Raw genomic sequence first — 27644 nt, 5'->3', positions numbered from 1 at the left:
CTATTCCTAATGTTTGTTGTTACCTGATATTTAGCTTTTCTATTTGAAATCCATACACCCCTACCTGATCTTAATCTTCCACACAGGGAGGGTGAATTTCACATGGAGTTACCTGAATGGGCAATTCCATTTGAAATCTACACCCCTTGTGTGGGCGATTAAGGTCATGTCTTCCATAGGGGTGAATGGATTTCAACTGGAATAACCCATTTTATATTTTAACTATTGTTGCACACCTGTAACAAAATTTAAAAAAAGAATAGAATATAATTTTTGCAATAAAATCCCAGAATCAGACAAATGAGATATTAAAAATTTGAAAAAGAACCACCTTTTCATGTTAAACTCCTCAAAATACGGTAGCCTGTTAAGTTTTTACGGGGTTTAAGTCCTCTTTTTGCATATAAGCGATGTTCCACATTTTTTAAAAGAAATTTTGCACACACCCGCAAAATAGGCCAGCAGGCCTGCCCAGAATCATAGATATAAGCATTCCTGAGATCTGATGGAGTTTGATCGCTGTTTGTTTATTCAACTGCATCACAGGTTGTTTATGATTGAGTATTATTACCAAACTCTTCGCCATTCCCGATTGCCTAAATTGACCCAAATTTGGTGCGTACAGGGAAAAGCAATTTACTTGATGGGGTTGGCAAATGACTATTTATAGAATTGCAGGAAGTTTGGCAGGCTCAAAATACCATCAACTCAACAAATATATAAGTCGCTCATAGGTCATATTGATTTTTGTGGTAATGACCAACGACAAATATTTCATTCTCGATGGTTTGTATATTTTTTTGAAAGCAATCCTACCATATGCCTAATTTGTATGGAGTATATTTGTAACCATGGTAACATTGAAATGGATAGAATGATGAAATTTGATAAATTGATTTTATGTGACTTAAGGAGTGCTTTGCAGCATTGCTTGAAATCAGTGGCGGTGCCAGGAATTTTTATTTTTTTTTTTTGGGGGTGCTTTTTTTTTTTTGGGGAGGACTCCTGCTAAGTCCTTAGCAGGAGGACACTAAGAAAATCAACAAACTAAGAAAAATCAACACTAAGAAAATCAACAAATTTTGTTCAAAATTGCTCCAAAAAGTAGAAAATATTTTTGGGTTTTTACTAGGGGGTGGGGCAAGAGTTCTGACTGTGGGGGGCATATTTCCCATGACCCCCCCCGCTACCACTGCTTGAAATTTACGCAGTGAATGACAGGCAAAAAATATGTGATTGCTAAAATGTTTGCTGTCTGCAGAATTTGATTCTTTGAAGTATACTGCAATGGGGGCTGTTCCGTTTGAAATTCATACACCCCCTATGGAAGACATAACCTTAATCTTCCATTGGTAGTGTGGATTTTAACTCAGGTGTTGACTGCAGACGACAAGTGTCAAATTTTCTTTAAAAATTCAAAAATTTCAGAATTATACATTTTCATGACCATATTTGGAATCGGCATGAAAAATACATTAAAATGAGTACTAACAAGCCTAGTATTGGTTCAGTAGTTCTTGAAACTATTTTGAGAAAATAGTTCAAAACTTTTCATGTTGAAGCCTATGGCGAGTTAGCGCAGCGGTAATTCCCTCGCTTTGCACCACTGAGGTCCCGGGTTCAAGCCGGGCGCGCCCAAGGACTCATGTGCACTTGGTTTATCCCGATTCCATGCTCGCTCTCGCAGGTTTTCTCCGGGATCTCCGGTTTCCTCCTGTATCGCAAAAATCGGTGATTAGTTGTTTGGTTATCAAAACTTCCTTCACCCAATGGAATTTGGGGAGCTGCACAGATAATTGGTGGATGTTACAATCTAAATGCGGATAGGTGTGCGCCGCTCGGCAGCAACCTAGTTGATGCGATCTGATTGTGATGATTCACCATTGCAGCGAAATTACAGCGCTTTGAGTCCTCTAAGATCTGGAGAAAGGCGCTTTATAAATCCAAAATTTATTATTATTATTTTATTAAATGGGGTTACCGGAATGGATTTCAACTGGAATAGCTTTTCTTTTGTGTCACACCAGAATTGGAATTCATATATGTGGTATTGAAAATCTTGCATTGAATTGGATTTTTTAATCATATGTAGCTTTTAAATTCAGCATGTTTCATGAGACATGGAAATTTTTTTTAAAGTGAATACAAAACTGCAAAAAAGCATAATTCAATATAAAGTTGCTGGAATTATTAACAATTTTGTAGTATGGAATTTGAAATTGACTGTGTTCAACTTGTTTGTAATCGTACAGTCATAGTACTTGGCTGCTGAAGAAACAAGCCGCTGGTAGCTTGTATCTGGCATTGTTTGATTACTGTATGGGGTTTCATCTTCTTTTTTCCCCTTCCATTACTTGTCTTCTCCTTATCTTCTAACCATTGGGCTGTTCCATTTGAAATTCACACCCCTATGGAAAACATGAGCTTAATCTCCCACACAGGGGGAATATGAATGGAGGAGTCTATTTAAAATATATGGCCCCTGTGTGGGAGATTAAGTTGTGGCTTCCTGGGGGTGTATGTATTTGAACTGTAATTGCCCAATGTATAGAAGTAGAAGATAATATACTCTAAGGGAGTTTTCCAGCATTTTTCCTTTAAGCTTTCTCAATGTAACATAATGCTTATTTTACATGGAAGAGGATGGTTTCTAGTGATAGGCAAGTTTCACTTTGATTTCTTTTGTTATCCTTTTGTATACAAGTAGTGCATGTTTTGAGGCATAAAATCCCTCTTTTCCCCCATTTTCTTTCTTGTAGGCTACCTCAATACAGGTATACTTAAATGTTTGTGTATTGTGAGTTTTTAGTTCTATGACCTTATCCTTTTTATATATTTTTGCTTTCTCCTATTTGTATCCCATTCTCTGCGAAATGGGTAATTTCGCAGTGTTCATCAGTTGCGGCATCAGAAAGATTTTATGGGGTGGGGGAGAGGAGAGTGCATTTTAGAAAAGTGAAAATTGCCACAAAAATTTATTCGCAATTTTGGATTTTTACTGCGGCATCTGGCATTTTCCCCCATGATCCCGTTAGGATTTTAACTGTTCTAAACAGTTAGTTGTTTCTTTTATTCATGGTTTTCAAACAGTTATGCAGTAATGCCTGTGGGCTGTATGCACAAACAAGTTAGCGGAGGTTAGGCTAAGGGTAACCCGGTCACTACTTTTTTTCCTCCTTTACTCCTATCCAAGTGCAAAAGTTAAACTGTAGCCATCTAACATTAAGCCACATGTATTTGCCCTTAACAATATCTACAATATAGAATAAGGTTATATATACCAAAAAGTTCCTTTGTAGAACTAATCTCCATGGTTAAACCAGGTCTAATGTTAGTCCTGAGCTTGTTTTGTGGTTACTATATTTCTGCATGCTTTTAAATTCACCGTCCTGAAATTAATCATGAAAAGTACCACAAATTCCTACAATATAATATGGTATAGATTAATTACACACAGTTATGTCTTCCTTCTGTTGCTTTCTCAGTGCTACAAATAGTGCTTACCCCAGCTCCTGCTTTACTGTGTTATCAACTTGCTTGGTTACACATATTGCATCAGTTGTCATGGCTCACACATTGGCAGCCAGTATTTGAGCTTGAAGATCTCACACCACCAAATCAGAGTCCCATAGAGATATGTGCTAAATGTGCCTTAAGAAAACGTCATTTTTTCTTCACAGGAGCGACTCAGTTTTAAGCGGCAGCTATGATGGTTGAAATCAGCCCTTGCCTGATCCCTCTGGCTGGGAAAAATATAGGTTGACCGTCATTATTTTTTACGACTGACCCTCAAGTCTCACGATGTCTAGGAATTGCCTATTTTACAGGCAAAACCATGCCAGTGTTTCTGTAAAGAAAAGGCTGCTTAAAATCATTAAAAGTTATTTGATCTTGCCCATCTGTGGTACACATGCAGGAAATAATATTACTAATCATGACCAATCCAAATTTGGCTAAAATTATGCAAATTTCTGTTCATTTTAATGCTTAAATTGAGAATGCATGGGTTTTTCTAAGAAGTGAAATTAAGGGCATAACGATATAATTCTATTTGGTGGTGTGAAATCTGAATGATCCAACATGTTTCTGATTGTCCTTAATTTCAGACTATTTTAATCTAATTAACTTATTTTTAGCATAATTTGAGCAAGAAGCTGGTTTAAAAAAAAATTTCAAGCAGGATCATTGTGTCTCTGACATCTGCTATCTACTGAAGATAGCATTGTGATTACCATGTTAAAGTTCACCAAGACTTAGGCTTTCAGCAATTTACAGTCAAGAGGGACAAGAAGCCAGGCAGACACACAGAAACAAAGAAGAGCATGTCCACAATGCCTGAATTATAAGTGTTGAATTATATGGCATATTAGTGAAGTCTCCCCCCCCCCCCCCCCAATGTAAGCTTACCTGATCCGTGGGCACATTTTATGAGCTCCAACCAGTGCCCTAGCCCACGTGCCACCATATACTGATGTCTTCTCCATCTGGCAATGAGTCACTGCATACCATCATGATTGTAAACATTACATGGGTTACCAGTAGTGGAATCATAAGCTTAGCCTACCCCCCCCCCAACACGCACACACACAAACCGTAAGCTTACCTGATCCAGGCGCCTATTTCATGAGTTCCGACCAGTACCCTAGCACCATACTGATGTCTTCTCTATCTGGCACTGAGTCATTGCATGCCATTGATGATGTAAGCTTACAAAATATTATGATTGTAAACATTGCATGGCCAAAGTCACTCTCTGAAATGGAATCTTTCACTCAAACACACATTTCGGGTCATAACTCACCTTAGCACTGGTATATTTGTAGCAAATGTTGCAGTTCTCTTCAATTTTAGCCTTTAATTAACATCAATTCAGTCAATGCACTTCTTCGGTGGATGCAAACGCAAATTTGGAACAGGGCTAACTTGCTCAATCAAAGGTTGAGACTCACAAACACAGCTCCATTCAGATCTCACACCACCAAATCAGAGTCCCATAGAGATATGTGCTAAATGTGCCTTAAGAAAACGTCATTTTTCTTCACAGGAGCGACTCAGTTTTAAGCGGCAGCTATGATGGTTGAAATCAGCCCTTGCCTGATCCCTCTGGCTGGGAAAAAATATAGGTTGACCGTCATTATTTTTTACGACTGACCCTCAAGTCTCACGATGTCTAGGAATTGCCTATTGTACAGGCAAAACCATGCCAGTGTTTCTGTAAAGAAAAGGCTGCTTAAAATCATTAAAAGTTATTTGATCTTGCCCATCTGTGGTACACATGCAGGAAATAATATTACTAATCATGACCAATCCAAATTTGGCTAAAATTATGCAAATTTCTGTTCATTTTAATGCTTAAATTGAGAATGCATGGGTTTTTCTAAGAAGTGAAATTAAGGGCGCACAACGATATAATTCTATTTGGTGGTGTGAAATCTGAATGGACGTTTTGTAAAAACAGATTTTGATACATGTATGATCATTCAAGTTTCACCAGGGGTAATCCAGCTGCCCTGTATTTCCTATTTTTCTATACTCATTCTATACTTACCTATATTGTTTCAAAATGTCCTATAATTCCTTTTTTTTTTTTTAATTTAGAAAATTAAGATGTTTTTTTTAATTTCGCAGGCTTAACGTGCAGTTGTCGTGAATTTTCAGCAGATAAGCAGGTAGATTTTACTGCCAATGTTAATGCACACATCATGCAAAAATTCAATTATCTTTGGGACTTTTCCCCAAGGTTAACAACAGTTACTGTATATGCCGTTCTATACATGTCCTATATTTTCATTCAAAATGTTCCTACATTTTCCCTATATTTTTTCAAGGGTTGGCTTGAAGCCCTTATATCATAGGGTATCAGAGATCAGTGAGCTAGTGCTACTTCTTTTAGTAGGCATGCTAGATACGCGATTCATATTTTTTGGCAATATTTTTAGTGTGTTTTTCCATGGATTTGGAGAGTCCATTGACTTCTAGCCAGGCGCTAGGATCATTCATGGTTGATTAACAAAATTGGAAAAACCAAATGCAGAAAAATGCAAAATCATTTGTGCCAGAAATTATGCAATTCCGTATTTGCAGCATGTCTAGATAGTTCTACCTCAATCTACTGTCGAGATTACAGGGAGGATTTTTCCCCTTTGATGAGTCTTTTCACAATCAGTATTCAGCATTGATGTAATTTCCAATATCCTGAGAGTGGTACAAGCTCTTACGGATATTACCTCCTTGTTTTATAACATGTAGACAGATGTAGTCATTTTGTAGGTTCTCTTTTAAGCTTTTCTTTTCAAATAGCTCTGACAATTAACATACACAGGGTTGACTGATGCATAATTGCAGGATTCCAAACCTTATATTGTAGGAAATTTGGGAGAGGGAGCCAATTCTCATTAATGCAAACCTAAGGCTTGTATCCTCCCATTTTTCGTATTCTCCCAGCCGGTAGTTCAGGGCCATCTCACTCTATCAAGTCTTGACTATAAAGTTTTGGTAGCTTTTTAAATCCAGTCACCTTTAGCACACATCTATAATACCTATAGTCTTTCACATTTCAGATGCTATTAGTCTGGTAACTTGTAACTTATAGTATCCCACATGGTGTGATTCAAGATTAGCTTTCATGACAGTTGCTTCAAATTTACACATGTGACGATATGACATTAGGCAAATGTTCCCTGCTTGAAATCTACCGATGACGGTTTAAAGCTCTACTGGGTAAGCCTTTTGACATACATCATAATACGTAAGGTCTGCAATACTTCAAGTACGGTTAATGGGAATATGTTGTAATGCATACCGTTGTACCCCGGTGTTGTACACGGTGATATTCAGGATCAGTTTTCGCGACATTTGTTTGACTTTGTGCTGGCATTTAGCAAAATGTGACAGCAATTGTTTGAAAGTAGATATCAGTGGTATAAGTCAAGAGGATTGATGTAGTCTTTGTTGAAGTCTTGGTTCCGTTGAGTTGGCTAGTTGTGAAGGCAAGTCAGAAGGATGAATATTATGACAAAATAAAAGGGAAAACCTGGTTTTTAGCTGAGGAACCTTGTTTAGGTTTATCGATTAGACACCAATGTGGCTTCTCAATTTAAACTGATTCAGATTCCATAAACTAGGGTTTTCAAAAATGTGGCTTTTTAAATTTGATAAACCTGGTTTTTCAGTTTGAAAAGCAAAGTTTTAGATAAAAAAATAAATGTAGCATTCTTTAAATCATAAATCATTACAGAATACATATTTATGAGCCTTCCTAAAGCAAAATTTGAGAAAAACATATTTAGGCTGAAAATCCTCATCAGTACCACTATATACCAAAATCAATCTTTGAAGTTGAAGCTTGGGTAAAATCAGTTTCTGTCTATAACATAAACTATAGAAAGGATGTATTCATATATTGATGAACTATATTTGCAAATAAACAGGGTAGACAAATGTCACGTCAAGAAACCAATTTTCTTCTATATACAAGATATATCCCTTGCGGAATTTATGTTCCATTTATTTGTTTGTTTTCAGTCTGCTTTTTGACCATTATTATGTCGATTTTTGTTATCATTATGACCTGATTTAGGTGATGTTTGATTTCATTTTAGGTCTAGCTACTCTGATTGTGTAGTGTACTGTGTAATATAAATTTGGTTAGTGTTTTGAAATCCATCTTCCTAACATCATCCGTCAGTTGCGGAGCAGGTGACCACAAAGTTCCTCTAAATTCAGAACCTGGTCCCATCACTCTCAAAACTATTGGATACTCATGCTTGTGGAACCAATCATTGAACAATATTTCATTTCATTTCATTTCAATTTTATTTATACACGGAAAAGCCCAGATCAGCCCTTGAGCTGGTCTAAATAAATATTTCAGTAATTTCTTTTTGACAACAAATTCAGATTTTTTTTTTCAATTGAAAAGTTCTTGAAATGGTAAAGTTTATTTTCATCCTTATCTAGTAGCCCGTAAGGACTGTCGATGTAAGGATTTCAAACAATTGATAAATTGGCCACTCAATATCGATAAAAATCGATAAACCAATTTTCCTCCCAATTTTACTCATATCGTATACATTCATCAAGAGAAGATATCGCTAGTATCCCTGCATACAGCAGAACTCGCTCCGAAACTCCTGCGTGTTCGCAAGCGCTTCAAATTACACCCTATTCTCTTGCGTGTGTTCCCGCCTGAAACTCCCCATCTTTGAACTCACTTTATAGGCATTAAACCTGAATCGTTAGTGAAATCAAGACGATCCCTTGTTCACAGTGGTTCCCCTTCGTGTCTATGCTCATTTTTTCACTAACGATTCAGGTTTAGACGGCAAAACAGTCAATGAAAGTTGTCCTAATTTCGCCAAATTTGCTGAAAAACGGGATCAGCCAAATGTATACAAAGCAGCGATCAATCGATATCGGGCTACCAAGTTGTAAACAAACCCGAGGTCACGATTCACGAGTGGTGAGTGGACAGCGAGTGTGATCAGAACAGAATGATGGAATCTGCTATGAAATTGTGGAAAATATCAAGTTTGATTGAATGTTTTGGGATATATTGGTAAGTATGAGTCTTTGTGTACCTAAATATTCGATTGTTACTTGGTTTGAGCCCGGCACGCGGGTCAGAGAGAGTTTCTTTGGCTGTTTGGTTGCATGCATTCAGATGCGTGTGGATATTGCATTTTCACATGCCGTGTCGATCGTAATATGAATTTTATTTCCTTCTTTTTCCGAATAAATACTTGACTTGGTGGTTTGGTTTTTAATTCTGATGTTTTGTAGTACATCCTTTATTGTTTCCGGATGAGATGACTTCCCGGATCCAGGCAAAGAATGATATTCGTGCATTATGTCATCATTCGTCATGATAAAATCAGCTGTAGCATTGCTGCACGTAGACTTCATGCTTGTGATGTAATTGTTGGCTTTGTATTTTCATGTCGATCGTTGTAATTATTTCTTCTTCAAAGAATATTTTCCGAATAAATAGTTGTGGGTTGGTTTTTAATTCTGACAAAAAAAAAATTAATAGGAGCTGAGATGAGATGACACCCCGAGTGGTACATGCAAATTAGAAATGTTATGAATGTAGTGAAATCCTAAAATAATCTGGTGTATTAACCATGTTAACTGTAATGTAATGTAGTATGTACTGCATCTGTGCATCATGTAGGAAGGGTAAACAACATGATTGTTTTTTCCTTTGTAATTTGTTGACTTGACAGAGCCCAACAACAACAAAGTTCTACATGTACATGTAAATACACAAATAATCCACCTGATGAATTTCCTTTGGAACTCGTGTTTTTGGTCGGGAAGTTAAAAATGTATGTGTACCGTATACAGAACAGGGCAAGAAATCATTCAAATACAAAATTCATTTATTGCCTGTTCATGTGATGGGATTGTGTGTTCAGCAGTGGCGGTGCAGTGCATGCCGGGGGTACTAGTAATCCCCAGTCGGAGATCTCCTCTCCAGTCCCCCCTTGTGGCACAATTTTGTGGAAATTTAATGAAATGCCCCCTCCGGCAAAAAAATCTGATGCCGCCACGACTGTTCAGACTGTATAAAACGAGTGCTGCAATTTGATTTTCATACTTTGAAACTAAATTGTTTTTTGTTCCTTTTTGCTGTATACACAGGTGATTACCCAACCATGAAACAGCCCTGAGGCTTCAGACCGCCATCACATGGAAAACGGTAAACCGGAGAATGGATATCCAGTTTTACGCCTTCAGCTTGCGAACTACCTCAAGGGAATTACCTCAACTCCATCAACGTAGCACCAATGATAATACCAGAAATCCTAATCCACTCCCCCAAAAGTACCATCAAAAAGTATCATCGTATCATTACAGATTGCTTCCAGCAGAAGTTCTTCCCAAAGACTGCACAACTGGAACTCGCTCCCGTATACATGGCCATTAACTTCCATTAGACTCTACGCTGCATTACATGCATCACATGCTTATAAATGTAGCAAATTACATTAGGCAACCACAGGGTGATGTTCCAGATGTAGTTTAGTTGGAAAAAAAGAGGAGTCACTCAATTGTGCACCCTCAGAAATCAACTTGTCTGTAGATCAGAAAAAATGTGTACAAAACGACAATCTCCGTTTTCTGTTAAAATATTCAAAAAATTTCCTTGGGTTGAACAGGTGTCAAATTTTATATAACAGGGTCCAAATTTCAAAATTGTTCAGATTTTGTCAAAAACTATATGCCAAAGTGTTCCGCTGGTGAGTCGTCTCCTAATTCTGACCTTTTTGAACTCTGAAACAGTATGCCACAGATAGATCAAACTATACTTTTCTGAATCGTTATTACCAGAGGTATACCATGCCGTGGTTTTTGACAAAATCTGACCATTTGTAAATTTGACCCCTGTAGTATGAAATTTGACCCCTAGGGACAAAATTTTTTTAACATAGCTTATCGTTTTCTACTAATTTTTAGGTCGTCCTAAGGAAAAGACCTTATGGTATCACGAGTCGTGTGTGTCTGTCCCGCCTGTGTGTCAGTGTGTCAACAATTAATGTAAGGCTTTTTGATCTCATGTGTGTACATCCATATCAAAACGATGCACTTGTCGGATGCTACATGTCAGACTCAACACAAGTGGAGGTCACTTCAAATCATCCCAAGTCACATGGTTTAGAATACAGAGAACATTCCTTAAAGAGGAAGCCCTGCCAGAGCAGTTCTTCTGATGCTAATTGATGTAATAACATTAATTAATAACATTAAAACATCAAAATTTTAGGATCTATCAAATTCAGAGATAACCTTGTGATTAATTTGATAACCAGGCAGATTTGGTTCACCCCAGAAGAAATGATCTGGCGGGGCTTCCTTTTAACCATGTGACTTGGGGATGATTTGAATTGACCTCCACTTGAGATGAGTCTGGTATTTATTCCTAGCTATTATTTGAAATGAGACACATGTAGCAGCCGACAAGTGCATCGCTTTTGAAATGGATGTACACATATGAACAGTTCAAATCCTATTGCAACCATTATTTATATGTTTTGTTTAATCCAAGTGTGTGGAAATATTGGATCCAACACATAGTAATGATAAAATTGGATGCTTTACGCCCAGTATTTATTGGTCTCACTATGAGTTTTAAAATATTGGAATCGACTACATCTTGTCCAATATTTAAAACTCAGTCAATCCAATTTTATATCAAACTTGAGTCATAGCTGCACTATGGGAACCCTCATGGTGTTCAAGGTCGATACGAGGTCCAAGTTCATATGAGGTCAAATTGGCTGAAAATGAAAAAAAAATGGTTTAACAAAAATGCAAAAATAATGTTTCACATGAGTATTTACTGTGTGTAGTACTATATACAAATACAAATACGGGAAGTTATTTTTCACGGCATGCATTTTTTCCAGCTATTTTTTTTGCACTACAATGTAGCTTTTGGTTTTTGCTCATGTAGTGGGAGGATTTTTTTTGTCAAAATCTTCCAGCCCCCCCTGAAGTTAAATGGTGCATGCCCAAAATATTGAGCATATTTTGCAATTTTCAGGAAGAAAATTATTGTTTTCTAAACATGTTGAATATGGTACTGAATTGTTCATTTTTCCATTTTAACACAAAATTATTCATTGTACCGGGGTAATACTGTATTGCATAAAAAAATCATGTACATTAAAAATAAAATAGAAAGAAATTAAATATAAAGTGTGGAAGCACTCGTATCTTTCAGTGTGTTGCAGTACATTATTTTGTACCGTTGTTTAAACTTTTTCAGAGGGCTTTCTTTTTTTAAAGTCGCCATTTCAGAAAAAAAGGTTACTTTATTTTAAAAGACTACTTATTTTTAGAACGGGTGATTTTGTAAAAATACGCCTTTTAAAAAAAAATAAGACGCCTTTTTAAATTAAGTCGCTTTTTAGAAATAAGACGTCTTTTTAAATTAAGTCGCATTTTTAAAAATAAGACGTCTTTTTGAGATTTTGGGTTGACAGGGGTTCGGATTGACGGTGTTTCGGACTGACTGGGTGACCGTGTCCCCGTAATTCTAACAAGTTGACAGCCCTGTGACTGTGTTACATCACTTGGCCCCGCACTTGGCCCAGGTACTATTAAACGAGTACAGGGCGTTAGTCCGACACGCTGCTAGTCCGACACTCCGCTAGTCCGACACGCCCCTAATCGAATCTGAAATGCACTGCACCAGTCCGACACGCCGCTAGTCCAAATCTAAAATACACTCTGCCAGTCCGACACGCCGCTAGTCCGAAAATGAAAACCACTGCGCTAGTCCCAATTTGAAAAACACTGCGCTAGTCCGAATTTGAATTGGGGGAAACACTGCGATAGTCTGATATTCGGACTAGTGCAGTGTTTTTCAGATTCGGACTAGTGCAGTGTTTTTCAGATTCGGACTAGCGCTGTAGTTTTCAGTTTCGGACTAGCACCATGGTTTTCAGTTTCGGACTACCGCAGTGTCGGACTGAAGAAGTGTTTTCCAAATTTGGACTAGCGCAGTGTATTTCGGATTTGGACTATCGGTGTGTCAGACAGAAAACTGCTTTCAGATTTGGACTAGCAGCGTGTCGGACTGTTGCAGTGGTTTTTATTTTCGGACTAATGCATGCTTTTTTTTCGGACTAGCGCCATGCTTTTCAATTTCGGACTGACGCACCTCTAAGTATAGGGAATTTGTGTTGTCGGACTAGCGACGTGTCGGACTGAGCGGTGGACACCTATTATTTCTAGGGAGCAGGATTGCAATTGACAGCCGCATTAATACCACACCTCAAAAAATAGAGTTGATGGGACCAGGGATATGTAAAGACAATTGGCCGTGGCGTGGATTCATGTGTTTTGATACCATATCCAAAAGTCAAAGATTGTTCATTTGTTTACATGTGCATAAATAACCATTTAGATTTACAATTGGGATTTTTCAAGTAGGTCCCTAATTATAGCCAGCATTCTGACTGAGTGAGATATGAATGATGATTGCATGTGATACGTCGTGCCCGAGAAGGGTTCTGTGTGCCCGAATATCGTGAAATCATGCACTGCATACATGCCCGAATATCGTGAAATTATGCAAATGTCCATAAATATCTTGAAATTGTGCCCGAATATCGTGAAATTATGCAAATGAGACTTCTGTGGAACTTTCCTTTGATATGAATGTATGTATGCTACGCTACACGGTAGTGGAATTCGACAGGTTCGCTGACTAAATCCAAATTTCAGATGACCATTTTGCTTTATTGTGCAACAGTTGGACTTGACATACCCTGGAATATTTATTGGTATGTCGTTTTCTACTGAATAATGAAAACATTTCATGGTCCTTGAGCATGATGTTTTCTAATTGCGACCTCTCGTTCGGTCCACAGTAGTAAACACAAGGTAAACAACTGAGAGAGGCAACTGATCAATCGATACCCGATAACAACGTATCACGTGATATCACGTGGTTTTAGCATGGTTTTAGCAAGTCGACCGCGGCAACCGCAAAGGATCTTGGATACTAGCGATATCTTCTCTTACATTCATCCATGAATTTCCCATACCTATGTAACAGGATGTATTATGCCATTTGGACTTACACATGCACCAGCCACCTTCTAGCAACTTATGGAGCGCTATGCCATTTGGACTTACACATGCACTAGCCACCTTCCGGTGACTTATGAAAATCAATTTCTGTCCTTTCCCCCCGATTTTTGGATACTTATTTTATTATTGGCAACTTGGATATATCAATTTTCTTCAGAAAGTGATATCGGTGATAACGATATTATTGGATAGTTGGATTTATTGGTTATTATTGATTTCATCGACAGTCCCTATTAGCCGGAAATCATATTCTTGGTTCACAATCTTAGTTTGGAATATATGGGAAAGTATTGTTAGTCAAATAATTAATTTCATTTTTAGTTTTCTATATGTTTTGCTTCAAAAAGGGATAAATTTAACGTTTGGGATCTTATGAAATAAAGTTTTATTTTAAGACTCCAAAAAGATACAATTTTGGGAGAAAAATAAGTGTTTCTTACACACATAAAACATGAAAAGTGGATGTTTTCAATTAGCTTCCACAATCAATTGTTGCTGACAAGGCTGGGAGTCACACATTTGACCATTTTCAAACTGAATGCTATAAAGGTGTTTTAATTTGTACTTTTCTAGTCAGTTGTCAATGTCCTGGGTCGTAGTAAGATTCACATGTGAAGTTTTATTTCTCCTAAAACAATCAATACCACTAGCATCAATGGAAATCCTTGACATTTGCAAACTTGCATTCAGTCCAACAGCATTTAACCCTCTCCACACTGGTTGACAGCAGACGACAAGTTCCAATTTTCTGTTAAAGTTCGAATATTTTAGAATTGTACATTTTCATGACAATATTTGGAGTCAGCATGTAAAATGCATTAAAATGAGTACAAACAAGCCTAGTATTGGTTCAGTGGGTCTTGAGATAGCTCTTGATATTTTGAGAAAATATCTTGGAACTTTAACTTTTTATGTTGAAGCCTGTTACGTTGATGTCTGTAACCAGCAGGCAGAGAGTATTCACAGGTTTTAGCCTGGTGGATAGTCACAGCATTTTTTTCACATGCCGCGATTTTTTGCCCGCCGACAAACAACAACTTTGTCACACTTGTTCAGCGGAAAACGCTGGCGAGTCCATTTTTTGCTGCCGACAGAGTTGCGATAGAAAAAGTTCCAGTAGAAATTTGTTCTACTGGAAACGATTTTAGCTGGCGATTTTCTGTGCTTGTCCAATGAGGTTGTGTTATTTCACCACGTGATTACTTTACCGGGAAATAATATTGCCCCAAGTAAGTATGAAGAAATCAAAGACATCACAAACTTGACCGACGATCAAATTGAACAGCGTATGTGGAACAAAATCCTTTCTATATTTTACGTCGGGGTGATTATCATGATGCCCAAAAGAAAAAGAACTCCTGGCAATCCATTGCAAGTATGCAATGTATAAGAGGTGCAAGTATTAAGAGATAGGCCTAGACCTAGATCTTTATGTTTTGATCACAATTTAATAGGTCTACATTGTATATGTGCATGATGATGTGCGGTGATCTAGGCTACTTTCATGATGGCCTACCATTACCGCTGTAGAATTATTATTAATAGTTTTACTATAATTATTAGGTTTTTTAGCCTGACCGTTTGACTCCGCCGGAATGTTGACCAGTAGGCCTACAGTGTGAAAGACTCAAGACTATTATTTTCTTGCATGTAGGCCTAATCTACTTTGCGGTAAATATTCAAAGCTCACGAGAGTGGGGAGATAGCGAGACAGAGAGAAAGAAAGAAAATCTTAAATTGTCCTTCAAAAGTCGCTGGTATCCTATCATTCACTATACTTCATACGAAAATGACACTAATGCATAAAACAGACAAGACGCTATTATTTAGGCAACATATGTCATCATAATAGACTGGCAATGCCTGAGCCAATAACTTTTTTCTCGCAATTGACAGCGTGATAAGTCGCAAACTTTCGCCCATAAGTCGCACACGTTAGTGAGAAATCGCAGCGATTTGCCGCCTCGAGAAAAACGCTGTGACTATCCACCAGGCTTTAGAGTTTATATACATTAGTTCACAGCTTAGCAACCCTACTTGTAAATACATTTTATATGTTTTGCTAGAGGAAATATATTTATTTTGGCATGTTACATAGATCATATTGTCCTCAATTGCCTGTAGACTCCTTGCTGGGATCACATATCTTTTATTTGGGTAGTAGCTAACATAATCTGTTCAAAAAGATCTAATCCAAACTGATATGCTCTAAGGTTCCACAAAAATTATGTGAAAATGTTGCTCTCTGAGCCCTTAAGGGATCTGGAGTGAGCGTTTTGAGCATTTCGATAGTATTTTTTGTGGGACATGAGAGCACATCAGACATATCGAATTGCATTCTGAATACGAAGAATGTCTTTATGATATCAAATAATTTTCATTTTTTGAAATTCACGATATAATACAAATTTTATGACATATTATTAAAATTTGATATTTTTCACATTTTTGATATATAACAGTCCTCGAAGTAAATTTTATTAATCTAATGACATATGTGCTCTAATGTCCCACAATAAATACTGTCCAAACGTTCATACCCCATCCCTTAAAGGCCTGTAAGAAAAGGAAATATTTGCAAGCATGAACATTTGTGAATCCATAATACTTCGGAAATTTTTATGCATATAAACATGTCATGATGATTTACAGTATGTGAAATTCAAGTATTTGGCGAATACTCATTCATCATATCATTTTCCACGTAATGCAAAGTAGACTCAAAGAAACACAATACTGAAAGAAAATGTCACGGACATGAAGAAAATGAATTACAAAGCAAACGAGTGAATTACAGACTTCACTTACATGGATGAGTTTCATTTCAGTTTTGTGTAGTAGAGGTGCATTGAATTATCTGAATGGGATGAGAAGCTACTTGTTACTTGGGGAATTAATAGTATCTTGTATGATGCTATATGTAGTGTGTAGGCCTATATAATAGATTCCTTGGCCAGCAATGCCGATGTCCGAGTGAACGAATATGTGGTGTGATCAAGCAAAATCAGTCTGAAGTCAGACATATTCAATTTTCAGTTTCTTATAGAGGCCCTGATTGAAATTATCGATTGGCTCCAAACACCCCCTCTTGTAGATGCTGCCAAGTGTGGAGGTGTGTGTGTTTTCCAACTGGGGAGATTCACACACCCACATTCAAACTGGGGAGATTTTTTACACAAATCTCACAGCAACCGCCATACTGTGGAGGTTGCTCTAATCAGAAAATGACAGGTGGTATACCCCCCTCTATGGCTCAAAAACCCCATCTTCAACTGTGGAGCTCCACGGTTGTTAGCAGACTCCACAGTGTGAATGTGACAAAACACACACACCTCCACAGTTAGAACCATTTACAAACGCAAAGGATTTGAGCCAGTGTCCTTCACCGATCACCGTAGTTATGGCCGAGTGCAGTCCATTCAATCAAATGTTGTCATCAACCTATTTGATCATAGTGCAGGGTTATGTTTCTGAGACGAACTGTCACGGTAGATTGCAATTATGCTTTTGTTGAATGCATTTGAGTAGTCCGCCATATTTACGGGATGCTACGTCACATGCAAGGCCTCTATACGATTGTAAACAGCTTTTGCAAAGCTACATTTTGCAAAAATCCCCATTGAATTTGAACAAGCGGTTCAAACGATGTGAGCAGTTAAAGAGTTTCAAAAATAATAGGAAACAAAAGGAAATACTTGCTTTGTTTGGCTATATCTCTAAATCAATATTTCCAACTTCCAATTGCTTGATCACATCACATATGTGACGTGTCATGTCAAAAGCAGATACTTTTGGGCAGGTTATCAATTTTGAAGTTTTTACATATCTTAAATATATATAGAGATATTTTGCTCCACAATGCCATTTTTCCCAATGTAATCAGACATTCCTAAGCAAAGATATTGAGTTCGTAAGTTATGGTATTATAAAATTGGAAATTGAGTTATCGGCCTTAAAAAAATATTATTGACAATGTTGAGAGTAGGCAATACCTTGAAAAATGTCTCAAAAAATACAAGATGCCAGTTATATTTGGGTCTGAAACTATCAGATAATATTTTTAACATTAATAACATCACAAATTTGCAACAAACCCAAATTGTGAAAAAATCACCCCGGGCAGATTTTTGGCTATTTCTCCATTTACGATCCTGCCCAAAAGTGTCTACTTTTGACATGACACGTCACATATGTTCTTTCTGTTTTGTGAGAAACTCTTGATGGTAACAGACACTGTTCTTGCCGTGATATTATCCTGTATGTGGAGGATCTGAATGCATTGACACGGAACAGCTTATGGACCACATTCACAACCGAATAATTGGCACCCAGCAAAAGAAATCTGTGAGAATGCGTACAAGATCCTTACACAGGTGATTATTTTCAAAGAGTAAGTGGAATAGTGTGGAAAGGGGCTGCTTCTGCTTTTCACACACTTTCTTCAAGAAACAGGTCTTGTTCCACACTATTCCACTCATTTACAGATTTCTTCTGTTGGGTGCTAATTATTGGGCTGTGAATGTTTTCCTGGAAGCTGTTCCATATCAGTGCATTTTGCTGTTGTGTCAGTTGGACAACTGTTTGGTTACTGACCAGTGTTTAGAGTAGAGTATTGAAGTAATCCTGTGTGCAAGTTAAGTTCATTTTTATGGACAGGATTTTAAGATATGATCTTGTGAAAAATTGTAAGTCTCTTTTTGAGCCTAGTTAATTAGTATTTCAAGTCCTACAGTGTATACTTATCTACTAAATTATCTGACACAAAAAATATAGTCCAGGCAGGTCAACTATATCACTTGGAACGTGCACTTGATGGCATTGTGTTAAAAGCCTAACATTCCCTGCTGATTACGAGATATCAAAGTACACACTACATTGTATAGTATGGAATATTGATAACAATTTCAGTGACTGGCACTGGTTTCTTTTATGGATCACAATGTTCTTGGAATAGTGAGCTCACTTCGCATCGCATACAGCACCAGCGACTGCTCTATTGGGCTACATTTATTCTATACAGAGGATATCACAGACTTGGCGCTACTCGTTAATAAGACCCTGTTTACACACAGAAGGCAACTTCAATTGCGACATTGGATTCATATTGCAACCAAGAATTGGCATAAATTATTTGTTGACGGGGTGTTATACAGTAGTCGACTTATGTGAACTTCTATAATTGCGTATTCGTTTACACTGCGAAAGTCAAGTTTGAAGTAGAGCTTGAATTTTACAAACATTTACTCAGGGTCGTCATTAGAAGTCAAGTTCAAAATTCAGCGACACTGTTTACACATAAATGAAGTCAAGTTCAACCTTACTGATATCCACAACAAATTTAGATTGGTCGTTCTCACAACTTGTGACTAATCTTGCTGGTACCCACTACAAGATTTTAGATTAGTCTTTCACACAGACAAACTGGATGTGGACTGGATCTTCTTTAGTCCCACTTGTGAGTGACCAAGTCATGTTTCTTTCTTCAGCATAGACTAACTGAAACTGGATCTGGACTGGACTGATCTTCTTTAGTCCCATTTGTGAATGACCAAGTCATGTTTCATTCTTCAGCTAACTGATGAAGGACTTCTATCAGTGAATATTTGAACTTATAGAACAATTCAGTTTCATCAAAAGTACCTAATTTTCTCACCAAGTTTCAAGCATGTCACATAACAAGACGAAGATGATGAAATCACTGATATCCCCTCTGGTTCTTCAGGAACCAGAGAAAATGACACCACTCGTATCCCCTCGGGGCGGGCCTCAGAGTCTTCAGTTATCAAGAACAAGAAGGCGTGCAGGTAGCGATCCACCTCGCCCCCTTAACATGCGATTTCGCTATGATTTATATGGTGAAAGAATAAGAACTGTGCGGTAAGTTAATTTTGTTTGTGGCCGGTGGCAGACTGTCAGAAAGTGAGGATTGAAACTGAAGCCATTGAAAAAGATGTTGAGTGCCTAAATCGTCGGTGGCATCACATACTGATCTATTCGACGCAACACGCTATTGGAGAAAATCGCAATTGAAAATTCTGTTGTTGGATTTGGCTTCATATTTATCTCACAATATAATTTCTTGGATAGGGTATTTAGACTTGGAAGTTTCATTCTGTTGAAATTGACATGTAAAAATTATAGTTTAATATGATGGTGTTAAACTTATATAGCTCTCTATAATTATGTGAAACAATTTTTTTTTTACTCTTTCGCTATATTATGCTACAGTCTCTATAGATCTCTGTGTGATGCGTGTATTGGTTACAAATATAAATACACTCTGATTAGATCTGTATGTGATGCATCGTTCACTGTATGAATGGATAAAAGTAGCTTACGTTGTTGAATAGCCCTGTATGTGAAACACAAAATTAAAAAAAACCAAATAGACCAAAATCAAAGTTTAAGTTGGTGGATTTGAAGAGCTCCAAAACATATTGCTACACACCAATTTTCTCAAAAAAGTCAAAAATTTTGAATAGAACTGTATGTGATGCGGCCGACGAAATGGGCTATTTCAGTTGGTATCCATTATACATCCCCTATGGAAGACATGACCTGAATTTTCCACACAAGGAGTGTGAATTTCAAATGAGATTTACCTGAATGGGTGATTCCATTTGAAAACTAAATTTCAACTGAAATAGCCCAACATGAAAAGCTGGCCCTTGTTTGTGGGCCTTTTCTTTAGATAGAGGCCTTTAAAAGATGACTACCATAAAAATTGAATTTGTTGAGCCATTAGTTGATATACTTCTAGTACTTACCATGCTTACCACAAAAGTATTTCAGAAAAAGAATTTAGTGATAATTGCCTAATTGGCAGCAAAAGAAAAAAATCTGCAGAAACGTAAAATCTAGGTGTGTCGGGCCTGCGGAAGAGGTTTAGTTTTCCTGGTATTGCAGTGTTCACATATTCCTATTACTTTTCATCACTGTCATGAAATCAGGCATAATTTTTCTTATTGTCATAAGAGAAGAATATTTAAACCTGGTAATCATAGTGTAATGGAGTCTGTTCGATGTGGTATACAATTTCTAAATGATATCTTATTGTTAGTAACACATATTTAAATAAATGCTGCCTATGTTGACCTTTTAACTTGTAACTATCATACTAATATGTATATATCGCCAGTTCTTTTTACCATAGATTTTTGTTTCTTTTTCAACTTATTCATCTTTTACTGCTTTTTTGTGTTAATTTTTGTTCTATAAATTGTATACTTGTGTGCAAATTGAGGGCGCTATTTACATAAGTTATTCCTAAAATTTCATGATAAAAAGTTTTTTTGAAAATTTTGTTGCTATTTGTTACTCTTTTTCTGATGTTTTAATGCCATTATATATACATCTACCCCTTGTAAAGATAAACACATGCCTTAAGATAAATAGCGCCATCAGTGTTCACCTTTACATGCTATCAAACAACTGTGAGACATGGGCAATTTTAGCCCCATATCAGTGTCTAAAAGCAAACTTTGACAAATTTTTTAATGAAAATGTCAAAAATGGGAGTAAAAAATATTAAAATTCCAGTCATTTTAAGAGGGAAAAGGGTCGTTCGGTGAGAGCCATATCTGTTCAGGGGATCAATGGGTGAAGGCAAACCAAACAACAGGGGTGAGACTCTAGGGTCTGTGGTGAGAAGGAGTTATAAAAAGGTGGCCAATGTGGATTGTATTGGATTTATCGATTGGTGTTCCCCAGTGGAGCAGTTTGTAATATTTAGTAATGTCACGAGGGCCCTTCAACCTGGGGGATTGGCAATGGTAGAAACAACAAGATAGTGGGACATGTAATGCATACAGTGGTCCGTAGGGTCGTGGAATATACTTTAAGCCCCAGATTACAGGCTCCATTATGCCTCACATTCCACAGGATTGGGGGGGGGGGGGGGCAGGGAATTAGTACATGAATAGTGCCTTAGAACTACTGTCCACATACCCATGTCACTTTGAAAGTTGAGTGCCATTGGTGGTGGAGTTGATGGCAGTAGCAGTGACACAAAGAGTTTATCATTATCATGATCATCTTCATCATCATTGCTTGCACTGTTGTTACTACTACTACTACTATTAATGTTTTGTATTATCTTTTTGCATTCTCTTCCATATTTACGCTCGGACTCTGGGATTCATATCTACTTGATCAAAACACAGGTAAGAATTCTAATTCTAATAAGCTTTGTAAAGTAAATTTAGAACTGTCCTCCAACATGGCTGCCTCATAGGTCAACCCCAGACCCCCCAAGGAAAACGAACCAGGAAAATAGTCCTGCACCCCAATAAGGGACACACCATTAGATTCTCAGGGTGAGGGTAGGAAGTTTTGAAAAAAAAACTTCACCCACTACATGAGCAAAAAAAAACTTTCCCCACCAACACTAAAAAAAAAAAAAAAAAAAAACAACTTTCCCCACCTAACTGTGTATAAATGCATGAAATTTAAAAACAAAACTTGCCGCCTTCGGCAGAGAAAAAACAACAACTTCGCTACCTTTGGCGGCGAAAATTTTTTCTTTCCCCAACCCCAACTTCCTACCCCCCCTGAGTATCTAATGGTGCATCCCTAAGTGTCTCTTGATCTTCTGAAAGGTTATAGCTTAAGTGATTAATTGGGTGAACAAATAGATGCTACATTCCTACATCCCTGACCTATATATGACTGAGATGTTCCAATTACACTTTGAATGACCAGTCCAAAGTAAATTGTCAGTCAATGGAGGGCAAACAAACAATTATCTTGTACCTGACATATGTTGTCGTTGTGATGTAAGGTGAAATAACATATTAAACTGAGCTAATATGAACTGATGGATGTCACTGGTGGCAACGAATACTTTTTCTAAATCTGCTCTCCCAAAGTAAAACAAAGTATCTGGTATCTGGTGTTACAATACAAATACCAAAGCAGGGGTATATATTTTTTATGTCAAGCATATCTAGGCATTAACTGCTGAAATCTAGGAGATAAGATAAAGCTGATGAAACTTCGGCCAGGCACAATTGACCTGGTGAAGGGGGTCGCCGTAGATAGCTGGTCAGGGTATTTTTACTGGACAGACAAGTGTAGCCAACAATTGGGCTTATTACCCTGATCGGAACCGACTGTAATGAGGTCTTTTATCGTGGGTCATCTGGGAGAGCCACAGGGAGAGAGGAATGACATTTTTTTGTGGGTCATGCGAGGAATTGAACCCAGGACCTCTCGGTGCACAGTATTGCACACCAAACTTTAAATTATTTACATTAGAATTGTCATTGACACATGCTTTCTCCGTACTTTCCTATTTTGGTTGTTGTTGTTGTTGTTGTTGTTGTTGTTGTTGTTGTTGTTGTTGTTGTTGTTGTTGTTGTTGTTGTTATTGTGGTCCCTGCTGAAGTGAATACACTTAAAATGATATACCAGTGACAATATTTTGTGCTGTGCAAGAAAGGTGTTGAGGAAAAGGAATAAATATAGAAGGAAGGCAGATGGAAGGAAGGAAGGAAGGAAAGAAGGAAAATCAATGAATTACATAAAGCAATGAAATGAAAATCGAAAAGGGAAATTTGACCAAACAATATCACAAATGTTCCTGCATGAAAAAAATAATATGAAACAATCATATTTTCTAATTTTCTTTTATTTCCTTTAAAACATAAAACACCACTTGAATTATATATTGTGTTGACATAGAGAGAACTGATGACACCGACAGTCTCTGTGGTCCATCGTACCCTGAGCTAAAATGATTCATTGATAACCCCAATCTTGTTAACACATTTGATGAATATCATTTAAAGGTCATTTGGATGGGCAATGCCATAATTTTCATTGCATCGCCATTTTTTCATTGCATCACCATATTTTCATTACATCCCCCGTATTTTCATTGTACCACCATATTTTCATGGCACGGATCATTTCAATTAAAGTTCATAATGAAATAGTAGTGTGGTATGAATACTATATGGTAAAATGAGTCTTCTGTTCTGGGCATATATTGACTGCTCAGTGCCAGAAGTGGGTATGTGCAATAGCTGCCATGTGTAGATGAGTACACCATACTGTGTGTACATTGTCACAAGGCAGCTATTGCACTTACCCACTTCTGGCACTGAGAAGTCTACATTCATCCACAGATATTGGAATATCTGTGGTTCATCTTATTTATTCTGCAGTGGTCATGTAGCTTGTAGATATGGTCATTGGTAAGCCACATTAATTGAGGTTGTTATTTCAGATTTTGAGCCCAAATCTAAGAAAAAAAGGCAAAAGAAGAGAATGTTGCAAATCCAAACGCTAGCCGCAATATTTTTCATACATTTTAGGGTTTGGAATAGGGCTAGTGTGGAATGTTGATACCAGCAGTTATCAGAGAAGAAATCATACCCTTCCCACAATGCATTTCTCCCATTTTAATTACCTGTTCTGATTTGCTATCTAGTCAACATGGGTCGATAGTGACAAAATGTACCTCAATGGACAGAGCACATCCAGATCTTACAAAATATGTAGGACTAATGACCCATGTTGAACCAATCTATTCTCAAAATGAAAACCAACATGTACAAATGTAATGAGAGTGTCTTTTGATGAAATGAGGTTGCATCATATTACAAAGAATTCTGGGAAGGGTACAATATCTTCTCTGAGTATATGGTTTGGAAGGGATCATGTAACCATGGTAATACCCAAAGATCCTAAATATTAGGATCTCTGGTAACAACATGTTTAGGATGATGCAAAGTGATTTTGTTTAAAAAACATCCAAATACATAGTTTTAAACCAAATTTTATTTAATTTTCAATTGGATACATACACGTTTGGCATTACTGGGTCAAGTATGTACGAATTTCAACCTAACCCTCCAATATCCCAAAGGGAAATTGTCTAGTTCATTTTGAAAACAGCGCAAGTACTGCTGGGCAAATATGTTGAGATAAGTGCAGAGATATAGACACGCATGAAAAATTCAACATTGTTTTAATAACATCCCGTGTCCCATGGTAATTTCATAATGTAATAAATTTTACAGCGCCTTACTTAGGTTCATTAATATATTATGAAGCATATTTTAAAATAATTTTGTGCTTAATTAAACATCTTTTTATAGGAAGCTAACCTTTGACCAGTAACACTTATCTAGTCGCCAGTTGTGCAGATATTTTTACGCTAGTTTATTTTCATCTTTTTAAATCGTACATTCGATATTCCAGACAAAGTTTGCTTTTATATTTAGCATATTGTGTTGATATTTGCCAGAGATATATGAGCATCTGATCTGTATTTGCAAGTGCTGATAGCGCTAGATAAAATCAATGAAATTTTTTATACCGTGAAAATTAAATTCCATTTCTGGTGAACTATACCACACGTAGTGTATCATCATAACAGAGTGTATTGGATTTGCAGGCATATCATGTTTGGTATACGAGAGCAAGAGTATTATTTCAAAAATTGAATATTTTTAAGAACCGGTATCAGTGCCAAGTATCTTGGGTATTGGATTATTTTTGGTATTCTGTGGTGGAGTCGCTCAAGTTGGATTTATCCATGTGAGATGTGATCATATATAAAGTTTTCTGTAACAGTTACTATCGATACTGTGAAGCTAGTTTATTTCCAGGATCTGTGGTTGCAGTTGAGGAATTAAATCTTGGATTATAAAGTGCTGTTGCTACTGAGAAGTTTGACATTTTTTTAAAGATTGACTTCAGTTTGTCTGTGGTATGGAATTTAATAAGAATAGTTTCTCTGCATAAAGTGTTCTGTTCCATCTTGTGGTACACACATAACCCCGTCTAAAGTTAAAGTGGCAGATTTGTGAGCAAAATGAGGAAATTGGTCATCACTACTAGACCAGTTCTGGAAAAGCAAATAAGGTGGGTACATTTTTTAAGTTTTCTGGATGAGTACATGTATCCTTTCACTACCAATGCAGTGCATACCATAGAACATGAATATGGAGCCATGTGACACTGTGAGCCAAACAGATATCCCCTTTTCCTTTATCATACCAGGGTAAATTCACTGTCCACAATTTTCTGTGATGGATTTATACTTGTGATTTATTGTGGGATACATCTATTTTAAAAAGACCTTGTGTTTTATAATGCTCTATTTTTTTATGACAATGCATCGAAAGCATTAAAATAAAACCGTTGGTTCGCAGAAAATGTCATATTTCAAACAGAATTGTATTTATTTCAAAACAGGTGTCAAATGTTACTAATGGATGGACACTTCAAATCAATATGTCTGATGTAAACGCTATCGTTATACGGCCGTCAGGTGCCATGTTATCTAGAGTTTATTTACTTGTTTCTGGTGCAACGTCTATAGATAAATAAATATTATGCAATTGCAATTATTTTCTATGGATGCTTTAAAAGCTTCTAGATTCAAACCATGGCAAGTAGTAATGTTCAAAATAATGTTTGATCGGTTTATGCAAGCATTCAGATTAGGCTAGAGAGCAACTAGTGTTTGCCAGCAAACGAGGACACACACACTTATTTTCACATTTAAACCATGGACCTCTCTTTGCAACGGAGGACCATCATCAGTTCAAGGAGGTTTGCAAACAAACGGCAATTGCATGTATTTGCGAAATAGGTCCTCTATTGATGTAAGGTATAATGTCCACAGTTGCTAGGTAAAATTTCATACATACAAAAATACAAAAAATGATGGAAAACATCCTCGGTATGTTGACTGCACTCATACATGTATCCGAGTCCCAGCAGAGAGCCTGCGCTAAGTACTAGGTTTTAAATCATGCCATGAACAGACATGGCCCATTTTGTCTCTTCATGGAAAGGTAGGGAGGTGGTAAATTTTTTCTTTGTATCCAGGAAGTAACTTGGAACAAAATGGAGATCTTATAAAAATGTTTTTAAAAGATTAAGAGGTCACACAGGAATCTGGATTATGAACATTATGTAAAATAGTTTTGATATATACACATCAACTGCTGGGAACACAAAAATATTAGCTGCTAAGGCTGTTTGGAGCAGAAAAAGTTTTAATCAAAATTGCTAAGCCCAAGCAATGCAAAACAAAGCAAAGCAAAGGTGCAGGGTGGTTACCATTTTTATTATCTAAGCAGCCATTTTCAGTAACCCTTGTGTGCTCCAAACAGTCCATATTATCAAAGGTATATCACTTTTTGAACCACGGTTCTCATCTTCTCTGTTCAGAGAAACCATTCTCCGCCATCAGTGGTGTAATGCTGTTGGTAGATTGACTGATGATTATCCAGTGCTTCTAGATGTTGAAAATGTCCTTTTGGTCCTTTTGGTTCAAAAAGTGAGTGTTGTTGACCAGTTTTAAAATATACCTTTGATGTTTATTCCCAACACGTATAAATCTCTTCGTTCGCAAGTCCATATTATGTTTTATATCCATAAAAGTTGCTTCTCATGTAATTTTGTCCTGTACCATAGTACAAATGCAGTATTTCATGAGCTTCAGTTTACTTTGTTTTTGCAAGAGGTGTAGAACAAAATACTTGCTGAGATCCATCACTGCTGCAATGACCTGTTTCCCCATATTTTGCAAATGCTTTTGCACGTTTATCATTGACTCTGTAGTAACTTACCCCTGCAATGAATAAGTCAGAAACTGTGTTTTTGTGTCGAGAGAGAGAAATTTAAGGAGTCAGTAGTTGCTTGCCCTCAGGAACAAGAAATGCTGTGGCAGCAATGCAGTCAGATTCAAGGGGGGAACTTAAGTATGGTTTTGGTAGAAAGGTGCCCCTGAGAATCCAGAAGTGGACCCATGGCTAAACCAGTTTTCCGTGAAAATTGGACCCAACAGTATACTAAAAGCCCAAATTTTCTGTCATGAATTTTAAACATGTTCACAGTGTTTTTGCAACTTTCTAAAATTGTGCCAACATTTTGGCTGCAATGAGGCAATTTTGGATGTTTGTCTAAAAATTTAGAGAACATTTTGAAAAGAACCCATCCATAATGACATAAATAAAAATTCCCTTTAAAAGGTAAAGCCAGCCTCAATGAGAAGAGGTCTTGTAATTAGTTTGGGTGACAGT

At 37.1% G+C, this 27644-nt stretch overlaps 1 protein-coding gene across 5 annotated transcripts in view; it reads left to right on the top strand.

Moving 5' to 3' along the window:
* LOC140162964 (3',5'-cyclic-AMP phosphodiesterase 4C-like) overlaps positions 1–27644 on the top strand; it is a 573837-nt gene that overhangs the window by 265546 nt on the left and 280647 nt on the right. Inside the window, exon 1 of one of the 5 annotated variants that reach the window (XM_072186765.1) lies at positions 25453–25473. The exons of the other annotated variants lie outside the window; for them this stretch is intronic. The gene's annotated coding sequence lies outside the window, so the exon portion shown is untranslated. Of the gene's footprint in view, positions 1–25452; positions 25474–27644 lie in introns of those variants that run through there. 5 annotated transcript variants of the gene reach the window in all.

This window comes from Amphiura filiformis, chromosome 1 (assembly GCF_039555335.1).
Source record: "Amphiura filiformis chromosome 1, Afil_fr2py, whole genome shotgun sequence".
NCBI lineage: Eukaryota > Metazoa > Echinodermata > Ophiuroidea > Amphilepidida > Amphiuridae > Amphiura > Amphiura filiformis.
The sequence above is the reverse complement of the archived record's forward strand: the minus strand, read 5'-3'. Positions and strand labels throughout refer to the sequence as shown.